Below are 15805 nucleotides of genomic sequence, written 5' to 3' on the forward strand. Positions count from 1 at the left end.
AGATCTACTAAGCGAGTCCGGAATTAGGGGGTACTTGGACCGTCTACCTATTATCATGGGCTGGACTCTCTCACCTGTTCGAACATCAACAGAAGTATTGGATTCGAGATGGACTCTTCCGAAGACTTGGCGTGCAATCCAAAGCGACATAGTAACCAGCATATTCCTTCTCTGTTTTTAACCGACCTTGCATAACCCTAGGACCTCTAACATCTATATAAGCCAGGGGGTCATAGTTCGTAGGACACGTCAAGCTCATTACGATTAGGGTTTAGACCACAATATCGATCTCGCAGTAGATCAACTCTGTACTCTATACTATTCCACCAATGACAACAAGAGCAGAGTGTAGGGTTTTACCTCCATTAAGAGGGCCTGAACGGGGGTAAAACACCATCTTCGTCGTCTCTTGTTATCCATCGATCCTAGATCCACAATTCGGACCCCTTACTCGCGATTAGTCGGTTTTGACACCAACATTCGGACCCCTATACGTAGGACGAAGTATGACACAGTATGTAAACACTTCCAATACGACATAAGAAACTTACTTCCTGTAGTCTAGACAGAAGGAACCTAGTTCATGTAATCTGTAGAAAATTAAAAGGCAAGAAGGTAATAAATATTTAATATGAAGGCCTATAATTTCTTCATTAGTCCTGGAATATTCGATTCTGGGTTCACGCGCTCGATCTTTCCAAAAATAATACAAAGATCTTTTACGAGAGTTATCTATTACCTTGCGTACAATGTATTACCTCGGCCTGCATCTGACACCCATGGTTGCACGGGCATGTAGCTGCAAGTGAGCTCAACACTGAACCGTGTGTGCCATGTACGTGATAGTACCGTCATTGTATTCACAAGATTACCTCGTCTTTGGCGTGATAGTACCGTCATTGTATTCACAAGATTACCTCGTCTTTGGCGTGTCCTCGTACTTGGTGGATGCCGGGTCAACGAGGGTGTTGATGGAGATCCAGCCGCGTTGCACCAAGCATCTTTGCAGCTCCAGATCATGGATCGTGTTGCACCATGCGACGACCACGTACCGACGCCCGAGCGTGGGCTTTCCCTTGTTGGTGGCCACCATGACATAGTCGGTCGATTTTCACTCCCTGAACCGATGCCTCGGATCGACGCCCCTCACGTACACGGCGGATGGCCGGGGCGGAGGGAGTGGCGTATAGGAACCGAATGACCAGCTACGTGGCGGTGTGGCCCAGCAGCACGTGTGAAGGGTCAAGGCCGAAGTGGAGTAGCGACGGTAAGGGAGGATCCAAGGAGGTACGAAGGAGGGAAGTAAAGGGTGTTGCGGCGGCTTCTATTCATCAATCGGTTCTTTGTGGGATAGAAAAAGTCGGTGATTGATGGGAGGGAAATCTCGATGGGAGGGGGAATGGGTGGGGAGTGGAAATGAACGACGACCTAGGTAATGAGACTTTATGAGTAGAGATTATTTATAACACGGTGACCAACGCACAACATTATAGAAACTTTTGGACAAAATTATCCTTCGGTAATTTGCTGGTTAGTGGCAAGTAAATCAATTAAGAAAATAAAGGAAGAAATACACACAATCGGTAGAGAGATTCTCTTCTTTTTCTATAAAAGGATATACATGCAGTTGTAGAGAGATATTTTCCTTTCTTTTACATTAATTAGATAGATTAATTAGGAAAATTAGATACATGATCTTTTGTATGTTAGGAAAATGTTGATTTGAAACAAAGAAGCGCAGAGATTCTCTACTTTTCTATAAAAAGAGATACATGCAATAGTGAGAAAGATATTTTCCTTCCTTTTGCATTAATTAGATAGATCAATTAGGTAGAGATTAGATAGATTAATTAGATATGTGATCTTTTGTATTTTAGAAAATTGTTGATTTCAAAGAAAGGAATGAAGAGAAAATAAATTGATGGATAAGAAAACTAATTGAAAGGGATGGTGGGAGATGGGACGAAAATAAAAACGGAGTACCAAAATAAATCGGTATCAGGCTACCAACTGCTTCATTAGAAGTAGGGAATGAAGAATTTATAAGCCTATGTGTAAATATGTTCAAGAGTTTTCTATAGTTGGGTGCCCTCCGTTAGTTTATCCCGGGTCTGCCCCTCGACATATGCACTCTCCTTTTAAGAATCGAGATTAATGTAATTTGGTGATATATGGAAATATTACTAAATGTGAGTAAGCCACCACTACTAGAAAAATGGCTATAGCTAATACGGACATTAATGGCGCACCATGTATGTGGTGCATGGTGCGTCATTATTGACCATATTAGTAATGACGCACCTGGTGTGCTGTGTGCCATTACTAGTTTTTATCCGGACCCCACACCCTTCCCGGACTTAGCAGTGGCGTACCAGGGGAAAGTGCGCCATTACTAGTTTTAATTTGTAATGACGCACCACATCCACGGTGCGCCACTACTAACAATTTTTTTTATTTTTTAAAAACTAGTAATGACGCACCACACGCCACGTGCGCCATTAGTAACCCTAGTTACCAATGGCGCATTCTTAGGAGGTGCACCATTGCTAACCCTCCCCCCACTATAACCCCTTCCCTCCCTGTCTCCTCCCCCGAAGGCCGGCCCTAATCACCTCCCACCGCCACCCGGTCCTCCCCCGCCGATTGACCGAGCGCGCTAGGGTTCCTCCCCCGTCGCCCGGTCCTCGCCTCCTCCCTCCGACCCGCGCCGGCCACCGCTCGCGGACCGACCTCCGATGATGGGCGATGACAAGGCCGCCGCCTCCCCCTTCGCCTCCGCCGCGCTCTCCTCCTCCGGCCGCGAGGTTCGCCCCTCTCGCCCCCCTCCCTCCCTTCACGCCTCCTTGGTTCCCTTAGGGTTTACCTCTATCCAAAACACCGCACGCGCCCGTGGCTGCCCGCACGCCCGCCTGCGGCTATGCCCAACACGCCGCACACGCCCACCTGCAGCTCTGGCCAGCACGCCGCACGCACCCGTGGGTGCGCGCACGCCCGTTTAGAAGTCGTCCCGCGGCTGCGCCCAGCACGCTGGGTCGTGCACCCGACTGCACGCACGCCCGTCCGCGACTCTGCCCAGCACATTGTACGCGCCCGTCATAATTAGTAGGACTGGTGTTTTTTCACAGGAAAAGACTATTTCTTATTTAACGAAATAAATGATTTAGAAACCATTAATTAGTACTAGAACTAGAGGCTTTTTTTGCAGAGCAAGGCTGATGATTATTTGTTGGAACACCATTAAGTAAGCAAGACTAGTGATTATTTTAGAAACTATATTAAATAAGTGGTGACTCCTTTGAAAACCATTAAGCAGTGCTCGCTGCCTCTTGTAGGATTTGCTTGATTGGGCGAGAAGTAGGTTCGAAATGACTGTTTACGTTAACCCTGCAAGTTCGTAGTGCTAGGTATGGCGAGTGTTTGTTGTGCTGAAGCTAGATTTTGGATCGAGTGCTCAAATTGGTGATGTTGAGCTCCATCTTCATTACAATGTAATAGCTATATCCGCTTATCAAGAAGAAAATGCTTCGTTTAGTATTCTGGGAAGAACATATCTCCAAACAGAAAACGCCACACTCTTTTGATGCATTTGAGGGTAATTTGCATCTTCTTAGCAATGGAATTTGGGAAGAGATTGCTTCATCTAGTGTTCTGGGAGGAACATATTATGATGTTGTAATCTCCAAACAGTAGGCAAGTAACATACTGTGCATAAATATTTGTGTTAAAACCTTTAAGTAATTCCTAAATCTGCCTAGGGTGCTTGCCGTGCTGAAAGAAAATCCGAACCAATTATTTTCTGACAAAGATGAAAGTAGAATGTTGATGTTCTTTATTCTTGTTCATTCATGTTTTTTCTTTTTGATACTTCCCTTGCACTGAAAGAGTGATCTTCATGTTTGGTAGCTTTGCTTGTATTTCTGAGGTTTGGTCAACTTAATGTTTTGCCGGAATGTTGATTTATTTTTGTTCCGGCAAATTTCAGGCGCTCCATATGTCCACGTTTTAGTAAATGTCATGCCCAAATTTTCTCTGTTTTAGGAAACGGCTGACGACGAATTCGTTATGTGCAAATACTGCCAAGACAAGCGCGGCCTTTGCGACACGCCTTACCTAGTTGATGATAGGCGCTTCAGCATCATGCTGGATAAGGACTTCGAAGTGAATACACTAAGTCACAACTACAAGTATTTTTTCGTAATTAAGCATGACTTCTTTTGCCTAGGTATCTGATTCACTCCTGTCCATACCGGATTTCTAAAACCAATGAAGTCATTGTTGGAAATATGCCCTAGAGGCAATAATAAAATGGTTATTATCATATTTCCTTGTTCATGATAATCGTCTATTGTTCATGCTATAATTGTATTAACAGGAAACAGTAATACATGTGTGAATAAAGAGATCATAATGTGTCCCTAGCAAGCCTCTAGTTGGCTAGCTCGTTAGTCAATAGATGATCATGGTTTCCTGATCATGGGCATTAGATGTCATTGATAACGGGATCACATCATTGGGAGAATGATGTCATGGACAAGACCCAACCCTAAGCCTAGCACTCGATCGTATTGTTCGTATGCTAATGTTTTTCTAATGTCAAGTATCTTTTCGTTCGACCGTGAGATTGTGCAACTCCCGGATACCGTAGGAGTGCTTTGGGTGTATCAAACGTCACAACGTAACTGGGTGACTATAAAGGTGCACTACGGGTACCTCCGAAAGTGTCTGTTGGGTTGGTACGAATCGAGATCGGGATTTGTCACTCCGTGTGACGGAGAGGTATCTCTGGGCCCACTCGGTAGGACATCATCATGAGCTCAATGTGACTAAGGAGTTAGTCACACAATGACGTGCTACGGAACGAGTAAAGAGACTTACCGGTAACGGGATTGAACAAGGTATAGGTATACCGACGATCGAATCTCGAGCAAGTTCTATACCGACAGACAAAGGGAATCGTATACGGGATTGATTGAATCCTTGACATCGTGGTTCATCCGATGAGATCATCGTGGAGCAAGTGGGAGCCACCATGGGTATCCAGACCCCGCTGATGGTTATTGGCCAGAGAGGTGTCTCGGTCATGTCTGCCTGTCTCCCAAACCCGTAGGGTCTACACACTTAAGGTTTGATGACGCTAGGGTTATAGGGAATTGTTATACGAGGTTACCGAAAGTTGTTCGGAGTCCTGGATGAGATCCCGGACGTCACGAGGAGCTCCGGAATGGTCCGGAGGTAAAGATTGATATATAGGACGGATGGTTTCGGACACTGGAAATGTTTCGGGCGTCACCGGTAACGTACCGGGACCACCGGGACCACAGGAGGTGGCCCCGGGGGTCCACCGAAGGGGGGCAACGACCCCGAGAGGCCAGATGGGCTAAGTGCGGCAGGGAACCAGCCCCTAGGTGGGCTTGTGCGCCTCCCACACCCAGCCAATGCGCAAGTGGTCGGGAGAGGGGGCAACCCTAGGCGCAGGTGGGCCTTAGGCCCACCAGGTGGTGCGCCACACCCCCTCCCACCCTAGCCGCCGCCCCCCTCTCCCATCTGGTGGCCGCCGGCCCCTAGGGAGGGAACCCTAGGGGTGGCGCAGCCCTCCCCCTCCTCCTATAAATAGAGAGGGGTTTTGGCCATTGAGATACACGGTTTTCCCTCTCTCTCGGCGCAGCCCTGCTCTTCCTCCTCCTCCTCTCTGCCGGTGCTTGGCGAAGCCCTGCCGGGAGACCTCGTCTCTCCATCGACACCACGCCGTCGTGCTGCTGGAGTTCTTCCCCAACCTCTCCCTCCTCCTTGCTGGATCAAGGTGCGGGAGACGTCACCGGGCTGCACGTGTGTTGAACGCGGAGGTGCCGCTATTCGGCACTAGATCGGAATCGCTACGAGTACGACTCCATCAACCGCGTTCTAGCAACGCTTCCGCTTAGCGATCTTCAAAGGTATGAAGATGCTCTTACCCCTCTCTCGTTGCTGGTCTCTCCATAGGAAGATCTGAACATGCGTAGGAAAATTTTGAATTTATGCTACCTTACCCAACAGTGGCATCCGAGCCAGGTTTTCTTTGCGTAGATTCTATGCACGAGTAGAACACAAAAGTTGTGGGCGATGATTTGTCAATTTGCTTGCCGCTACTAGTCTTATTCTTTTCCGGCGGTATTGTGGGATGAAGCGGCCTGGACCGACCTTACACGTACGCTTACGTGAGACTGGTTCCACCGACAGACATGCACACCGTGCATAAAGGTGGCTAGCGGGTGTCTGTCTCTCCTACTCTAGTCGGATTGGATTTGATGAAAAGGGTTCTTATGAAGGGTAAATAGCTTTGGCATATCATCATTGTGGCTGTCACGTAGGTAAGAAGGCGTTCTTGCTAGAAACCCAAATCAGCCACGTAAAACTTGCAACAACAATTAGAGGACGTCTAACTTGTTTTTGTAGGGTTTGACATGTGATGTGATATGGCCAAAGTTGTGATGCTGCATGTATCATGTATGAGATGATCATGTTATTGTAATAGGTTTCACGACTTGCATGTCGATGAGTATGACAACCGGCAGGAGCCATAGGAGTTGTCTTATTTTATTGTATGAGATGCAACGCCATGTGCTTACTACTTTTACTTCATTGCTAACGGTTAGCTATAGTAGTAATGATAGTAGTAGTTGGCGTGACGACTTCACGGAGACACGATGATGGAGATCATGATGATGGAGATCATGGTGTCACGCCGGTGACGATGATGATCATGCGATGCCTGAAGATGGAGATCGAAAGAGCAAAGATGATAATGGCCATATCATGTCACTATATGATTGCACTGTGATGTTTATCATGTTTTACATCTTATTGCTTAGAAAGACGGTGGCATAATAAGATGATCCCTCTTAAAATTTCGAGAACGTATTCCCCTAAGTGTGCACCGTTGCGAAGGTTCGTTGTCTCGAAGCACCACGTGATGATCGGGTGTGATAGATTCTAACGTTCGCATACAACGGGTGTAAGCCAGATTTACACAGGCAAAACACCTAGGTTGACTCGACGAGCTTAGCATGTACAGACATGACCTCGAATACAAGAGACCGAAAGGTCGAACATGAGTCGTATGGTTGAATACGATCAGCATGAAGTTGCTCACCATGGTGACTAGTCCGTCTCACGTGATGACCGGACACGGGTTAGTCAACATGGACCATGTATCACTTAGATGACTAGAGGGATGTCAATTTAAGTGGGAGTTCATACTTAATTTGATTAAATGAACTTAATTGTCATGAACTTAGTCTAAAAGTTGTCTTTATAGATATTGTAGATGTCCAACGTCAACCTCAATTTCAACGCATTCCTAGAGAAAAACAAGCTGAAAGATGATGGTAGCAACTATGCGGACTGGGTTCGCAACTTGAAGCTCATCCTTGAAGCAGCTAAAAAGGCTTATGTCCTTGATGCGCCGCTAGGTGACCCTCCCGCTCCCGCAGCAGCCCAGGTCATTCTGAACGTCTGGCAAACGCGGAGTGATGACTACTCTCTGGTTAGGTGTGGCATGTTATACAGTTTAGAAACGGGGCTCCAAAGGCGTTTTGAGCAACACGGGGCATATGAGATGTTTCAGGAGCTGAAGCTAGTTTTTCAAGCTCATGCCCGTGTCGAGAGATATGAGGTCTCCGACAAGTTCTTCAGCTGTAAGATGGAGGAGAACAATTCTGTGAGTGAGCACATACTCAAAATGTCTGGGTTACACGGTCGTCCGACTTCACTTGGAGTCGAACTTCCGGATGATGCTAACATTGACAGAATCCTCCAGTCTCTCCCACCAAGCTACAAAGGCTTTGTGCTTAACTACAACATGCAAGGGCTGGAGAAGACCATTCCCGAGTTGTACTCGATGCTCAAGTATGCAGAAGTAGAAATCAAGAAAGAGCATCAAGTGTTGATGGTCAAGAAGACCACTAGTTTCAAGAAAGGCAAGGGTAAGAAGAACTTCAAGAAAGACGGCAAAGCTGTTGCCGCACCCGATAAGCCAGATGCCAGGAAGAAGAAAAAGAACAGACCCAAGCCTGAGACTAAGTGCTTCTATTGCAAGGGAAAGGGTCACTGGAAGCGGAACTGCCCCAAATACTTAGCGGACAAGAAGGCCGGCAACATTAAAGGTATATGTGATATACATGTTATTGATGTGTACCTTACCAGCGCTCGTAGTAGCTCCTGGGTATTTGATACCGGTGTTGTTGCTCACATTTGCAACTTAAAGCAGGAACTACGGAATAAGCGGAGACTGGCCAAGGACGAGGTGACGATGCGCGTCGGGAATGGTTCAAAGGTCGATGTGATCGCCGTCGGCACGCCACCTCTACATCTACCGTCGGGATTAGTTTTAAACCTTAATAATTGTTATTTAGTACCGGCTTTAAGCATGAACATTGTATCAGGGTCTTGCTTAATGCGAGACGGCTACTCATTTAAGTCAGAGAATAATGGTTGTTCTATTTATATGAGTGACATGTTTTATGGTCATGCTCCGCTGGTGAATGGTTTATTCTTGATGAATCTCGATCGTGATGTTACACATATTCATAGTGTGAGTACCAAAAGATGCAAAGTTGATAATGATAGTCCCACATACTTGTGGCACTGCCGCCTTGGTCATATCGGCGTTAAGCGCATGAAGAAGCTCCATACTGATGGACTATTAGAGTCTCTTGACTTTGAATCATTTGACACATGCGAACCGTGCCTCATGGGCAAGATGACTAAGACTCCATTCTCAGGAATAATGGAGAGAGCAACCGACTTATTGGAAATAATACATACTGATGTGTGTGGTCCAATGAACGTTGAAGCTCGCGGTGGTTATCGTTATGTTCTCACTCTCACCGATGATTTGAGTAGGTATGGGTATATCTACTTGATGAAGCACAAATCTGAGACGTTTGAAAAGTTCAAGGAATTTCAGAGTAAGGTGGAGAATCAATGTGACAGAAAAATTAAATGTCTACGAAATCTGATCGTAGAGGAGAATATTTGAGTCACGAGTTTGGCACACACATAAGGAAGTGTGGAATCGTTTCACAACTGATGCCGCCTGGCACACCGCAGCGCAACGGAGTGTCTGAACGTCGTAATCGCACTTTATTAGATATGGTACGATCTATGATGTCTCTCACCGACTTACCACTATCATTTTGGGGATACGCATTAGAAACTGCAGCATTCACTTTGAATAGTGCACCGTCTAAATCCGTTGAGACGACACCCTATGAACTGTGGTTTGGCAAGAAACCTAAGTTGTCGTTTGTTAAAGTTTGGGGCTGCGATGCTTATGTGAAGAGACTTCAACCAGAAAAGCTCGAACCCAAAACAGAGAAATGCGTATTCATAGGATACCCTAAGGAAACTATTGGGTATACCTTCTATCTTAGATCCGAAGGTAAAACCTTTGTTGCCAAGAACGGATCCTTTCGAGAGAAAGAGTTTCTCTCGAAAGAAGTAAGTGGGAGGAAGGTAGAACTTGATGAGGTAATTACACCCCCTCTCGAACAGGAAAGTAGCGCAGCGCGGGAAGTTGTTCCTGTGGCGCCTACACCGACTGAAGAGGAAGTTAATGATGATGATCATGAAGCTGCGGATCAAGTTACTACTGAACCGCGAAGGTCCACAAGGGCACGCTCCGCACCAGAGTGGTACGGCAACCCTGTGATGGAAATCATGTTCTTAGACAACGGTGAACCTTCGAACTATGAAGAAGCAATGGCGGGCCCGGATTCCAACAAATGGCTTGAGGCTATGAAATCCGAGATAGGATCCATGTATGAGAACAAAGTATGGACTTTGGTGGACTTGCCCGATGACCGGCGAGCCATAGAAAATAAATGGATCTTCAAGAAGAAGACTGATGCAAACGGTAATGTAACCGTTTACAAAGCTCGACTTGTCGCAAAGGGTTTTCGACAAATCCAAGGAGTTGACTACGAAGAGACTTTCTCTCCCGTAGCGAAGCTGAAATCAGTCCGAATCATGTTAGCAATTGCCGCCTTTTATGATTATGAAATTTGGCAAATGGACGTCAAAACAGCGTTCCTTAACGGGAACCTTAAGGAAGAGTTGTATATGATGCAACCAGAAGGTTTTGTCGACCCTAAGGGTGCTAACAAAGTGTGCAAGCTCTAGCGCTCCATCTATGGGCTGGTGCAAGCATCTCGGAGTTGGAACATTCGCTTTAATGAGGTGATTAAAGCGTTTGGGTTCATACAGGTTTACGGAGAAGCCTGTCTGTACAAGAAAGTGAGTGGGAGCTTTGTAGCTTTCCTCATACTGTATGTGGATGACATATTATGGATGGGGAATAATATAGAGATGTTGGAGAGCATAAAGGCCTATTTGAACAAGAGTTTTTCAATGAAGGACCTTGGAGAAGCTGCATACATATTAGGCATCAAGATCTATAGAGATAGATCAAGACGCCTCATAGGTCTTTCGCAAAGTACATACCTTGACAAGATATTGAAGAAGTTCAATATGGAAAACTCAAAGAAAGGGTTCTTGCCAGTTTTGCGAGGTATGAGATTGAGTAAGACTCAGTCGCCGCCCACGGCAGCAGATAGAGAGAAGATGAGTTCTGTCCCCTACGCTTCAGCCGTGGGCTCTCTAATGTATGCCATGCTGTGTACCAGACCTGATATAAACCTTGCCATAAGTTTGGTAGGGAGGTACCAAAGTGATCCCGGTACGGAACACTGGACAGCGGTTAAGAATATCCTTAAGTACCTGAAAAGGACTAAGGAAATGTTTCTCGTTTATGGAGGTGACGAAGAGCTCGTCGTAAAGGGTTACATCGACGCTAGCTTCGACATAGATCCGGATGACTCTAAGTCACAGACCGGATACGTATATGTGTTGAATGGTGGGGCAGTGAGCTGGTGCAGCAGCAAGCAAGAAGTCGTGGCAGCATCTACATGTGAAGCGGAGTACATAGCTGCTTCAGAAGCGGCTCATGAAGGAATTTGTATGAAGGAGCTCATCACCGACCTTGGAGTGGTTCCAAGCACGTCGGGTCCTATGACACTCTTCTGTGATAACACTAGAGCCATTGCCATAGCCAAGGAGCCCAGGTTTCACCGGAAGACGAAGCACATCAAGCGCCGCTACAACTCCATCCAGGACCATGTCCAGAGTGGAGTGATAGATATTTGTAAAGTACACACGGATCTGAATATTGCAGACCCGTTGACTAAACCTCTTCCACGGGCAAAACATGATCAACACCATAATGCTATGGGTGTTCGATACATCACAATGTAACTAGATTATTGACTCTAGTGCAAGTGGGGGACTGTTGGAAATATGCCCTAGAGGCAATAATAAAATGGTTATTATCATATTTCCTTGTTCATGATAATCGTCTATTGTTCATGCTATAATTGTATTAACAGGAAACAGTAATACATGTGTGAATAAATAGATCACAATGTGTCCCTAGCAAGCCTCTAGTTGGCTAGCTCGTTAGTCAATAGATGATCATGGTTTCCTGATCATGGGCATTAGATATCATTGATAACGGGATCACATCATTGGGAGAATGATGTGATGGACAAGACCCAATCCTAAGCCTAGCACTAGATCGTATTGTTCATATGCTAATGCATTTCTAATGTCAAGTATCTTTTCCTTCAACCGTGAGATTGTGCAACTCCAGGATACCGTAGGAGTGCTTTGGGTGTATCAAACATCACAACGTAACTGGATGACTATAAAGGTGCACTACGGGTACCTCCGGAAGTGTCTGTTGGGTTGGTACGAATCGAGATCGGGATTTGTCACTCCGTGTGACGGAGAGGTATCTCTGGGCCCACTCGGTAGAACATCATCATGAGCTCAATGTGACTAAGGAGTTAGTCACACGATGACGTGCTACGGAACGAGTAAAGAGACTTACCAGTAACGAGATTGAACAAGGTATAGGTATACCGACGATCGAATCTCAGGCAAGTTCTATACCGACAGACAAAGGGAATCGTATACGGGATTGATTGAATCCTTGACATCGTGGTTCATCCGATGAGATCATCGTGGAGCAAGTGGGAGCCACCATGGGTATCCAGACCTCGCTGATGGTTATTGGCCAGAGAGGTGTCTCGGTCATGTCTGCCTGTCTCCCGAACCCGTAGGGTCTACGCACTTAAGGTTCGATGACGCTAGGGTTATAGGGAATTGTTATACGAGGTTACCGAAAGTTGTTCGGAGTCCCGGATGAGATCCCGGACGTCACGAGGAGCTCCGGAATGGTCCGGAGGTAAAGATTGATATATAGGACGGATGGTTTCGGACACCGGAAGTGTTTCGGGCGTCACCGATAACGTACCGGGACCACCGGGACCACCAGAGGTGGCCCCGAGGGTCCACCGAAGGGGGGCAACGACCCCGAGAGGCTAGATGGGCTAAGTGTGGGAGGGAACCAGCCCCTAGGTGGGCTGGTGCGCCTCCCACACCCAGCCCAATGCGCAAGTGGTGGGGAGAGGGGGCAACCCTAGGCGCAGGTGGGCCTTAGGCCTACCAGGTGGTGCGCCACACCCCCTCCCACCCTAGCCGCCGCCCCCCTCTCCCATCTGGTGGCCGCCGGCCCCTAGGGAGGGAACTCTAGGGGTGGCACAACCCTCCCCCTCCTCCTATAAATAGAGAGGGGTTTTGGCCATTGAGATACACGGTTTTCCCTCTCTCTCGGCGCAGCCGTGCTCTTCCTCCTCCTCCTCTCCGCCGGTGCTTGGCGAAGCCCTGCCGGGAGACCTCGTCTCTCCATCGACACCACGCCGTCGTGCTGCTGGAGTTCTTCCCCAACCTCTCCCTCCTCCTTGCTGGATCAAGGTGCGGGAGACGTCACCGGGCTGCACGTGTGTTGAACGCGGAGGTGCCGCTGTTCGGCACTAGATCGGAATCGCTACGAGTACGACTCCATCAACCGCGTTCTAGCAACGCTTCCGCTTAGCGATCTTCAAAGGTATGAAGATGCTCTTACCCCTCTCTCGTTGCTGGTCTCTCCATAGGAAGATCTGAACATGCGTAGGAAAATTTTGAATTTATGCTACGTTACCCAACAGTCATGGCTATCAAAGATTGGAAAAATATGTATGGTCTAGCGTAGAGAGCTACTTGGAAGCAACATTGTGCGTAGGCCAAGAATTGGAGACAAGATGATCTCCATTCTCCATAATGGAGAGTCAGGGTCTATCTTGTTTTATGATATTCTACCTAAGCAGAGGAGTAGGTCCTAGGTACAATGTGTAATTATGTGCTACAATGTGATGATGTACTACCATATGTTAATGTGATGATGTGCTACAATGTATTAAATAATATTTGTGATAATGACTATGATGATTATTAGCTATTTCCGAGATGATGTGATGATGTGCTACAATGTGTTAGAGTTGACGATGATGATGAGGAGGAGTTGTGATTATGACTAATGACCAACTTTTATTATATGATGTCTCATTGACTATGATGATTACTTATACATCACTATGTATCGCTATTTTCGAGATGATGTGATGATATTTTATGAAACTATTGTATAGAATATGTATCACTTACTTCTACATCACTTATATATGTATCACTATGATGAATTGTATTCGGAGACTAATCTTCTATTGTATTCGATAAATCTGCTCTTTATATGTTGTGTTGTATTGTATTTTGTAACCTGTGCAAATATCAGAAAAGCAAAAAAAAATTCTAATATTCATAGTAGTGGTGCACCATCTAAAAGTGCACCATTAGTAACCCACAGCAGTAGCGCATTTCTGGGCCTAGTAATGACGCACCATGTGGTGCGCCACTGTTATGTAGATTAACAGTGGCACACGAGGCATGCGCCATTACTATTTATTAGTAGTGGCGTGATAATAATAGGGCACCTATAGTGCGCCATTAATATGCAAAATAGGTGCGTCACTAACAGCCTTTTTTCTAGTAGTGCACTTATGATAAGGTTTATTAATTCAGATTTGGTCTTTAAAGATTTATTAGCAATTAATGTAATTTGGTGATGTATGATAATATTAATAAATGTGATTGCGCCACTTATGGTCAGGTTAATTAATTCATATTTCGTCTTTAAAATTTATTAGTAATTAAAGTAATTTGATGATGTATGGAAATATTAATAAATGGGATTGAGCCACTTATGGTAAGGTTAATTAACTCAGATTTTGTCTTTTAAGATTTATTAGAAATTAAATTTGATTGATTCTTTCACATGAATACATTATTAAATATATGATGATTCGGAGGAAGGTGGGAAGTATGACGAAAAACCCGGATGAAAAAACCTGGACGAAGGTGGGAAGTATGACGAAAATAATCCAAAATGGAAACTTACCATCACGACCGCAGACTGCTTTTTTAGGAGTAGAGATTGGAAACATGTTATTCGAGTCAATGAAGCATACTAATTTCGCAAGATTGGTTATTTTGCTTTAAAATCTTGAATTAGTTTTCTATGATTTATGTTGCTTCCTGAAACCATTGATTTGTTTCCTCAAACCATGTGATTTGCAAGCAGTTATTACTTTCCTCTAATCACGTAAGGAAAAAAAAACATTGCTGGCGCAGGTCCCATTCCTTGCAATCTTTAGCTCAGAGATAATCTTTGAGTATCTCCTAATATGTATTGTCATAGAAAAAGAAACATATAACGAGATTAAGTGGTTACCATCTAAAAATATATACATAATCCTTTTTTATAAACTATTTATTTTGATAACAAATATCTCCTAAATTTGTATTGTCACATATATGGACAGATTTAACAACATCGAATATATATACAATTAAATATGGGATCATTTTTTACCAATTATAAGGACGATATAGTTGGATATTTTTTGATCTTATTGAGTGTAATGGGGGTAAATGTTCCCTAGCTACAACTCTATAAATATGACGTCGTGTATTCTTCTTGACACCTGAACAAGACGAGAAGGAGAAGTTTGTGTCTTATCTGATGGAGGGGAAAATCATTCTCCTTTGCCTTATGGTGATTGTGCAACTAGGCATAGGCAACCCCATTCACGTTGGTAAGAAATTGATCTCTTTTCTTCTATGTGTCTATATTTTCAGCTGACCTGCATGAATTTCTTTGCAACGTTTGTCAATTTGGACATCCCTCATTGATGCATGTTCTTGTCTACAGATGATTGCGTGAACGTAATTGCCTTTACAGCCGCTGAATGCTCAGCATTAGATTGCCGAAGATCATGCCGGAATTCCTGGGCAGAACACGTCTATAGAGCTTATTGTAGGGTTGGTGAAACTCAGCAATATTGTTACTGCTTTATTTGTGATTAAAAGTGATTGTTGCTGGTACCCATCACGTCAATCAATGGCCGGCGATGAGATTCAATAATAAAATATTCTTGTGACATGCATGCGGCAATGTGTATTGATCACCAATTTTGATTGTTCTACTTGATTGGGCTTGATTTTTTCCTGATTACGAGATTTCCTTTGTTTGCATGGCCTCACGGTTACAACATGAATGAACAAAGATTACGTTATCGACACTCCCAATTATAATGGTTTTCTGATGCGATGAGAGCGGCTGATTCGTCGTTATCAGGACTTAGAGCATCCCAGCCGCCCTCCCCACATATTCCTCTAAGGTCTTTTTTGTTGTCAACGTAAAAAGCGGTCCAGTTGCGTCCTCATAAAATTGTTTTTCACCGGTTAGTATCGAATTTGGCCCTGTCGGTCCCCGGCCGAAGCCGGCATGCTGGGGCGCCGGGGAAAATGTTTTTAGCGCGAAACGTCTATGGAC

At 45.1% G+C, this 15805-nt stretch overlaps 1 long non-coding RNA gene across 1 annotated transcript; it reads left to right on the forward strand.

Annotated features, from left to right (window-relative positions):
- The first annotated feature begins 14949 nt into the window (after positions 1-14949).
- LOC123441215 lies at positions 14950-15416 on the forward strand. The gene is made up of 2 exons (XR_006630436.1): positions 14950-15065; positions 15182-15416. It is a non-coding gene; the product is annotated as an uncharacterized LOC123441215 (long non-coding RNA).
- Positions 15417-15805: the final 389 nt, after the last annotated feature.

This window comes from Hordeum vulgare, chromosome 3H (genome assembly GCF_904849725.1).
Source record: "Hordeum vulgare subsp. vulgare chromosome 3H, MorexV3_pseudomolecules_assembly, whole genome shotgun sequence".
Lineage (NCBI taxonomy): Eukaryota > Viridiplantae > Streptophyta > Magnoliopsida > Poales > Poaceae > Hordeum > Hordeum vulgare.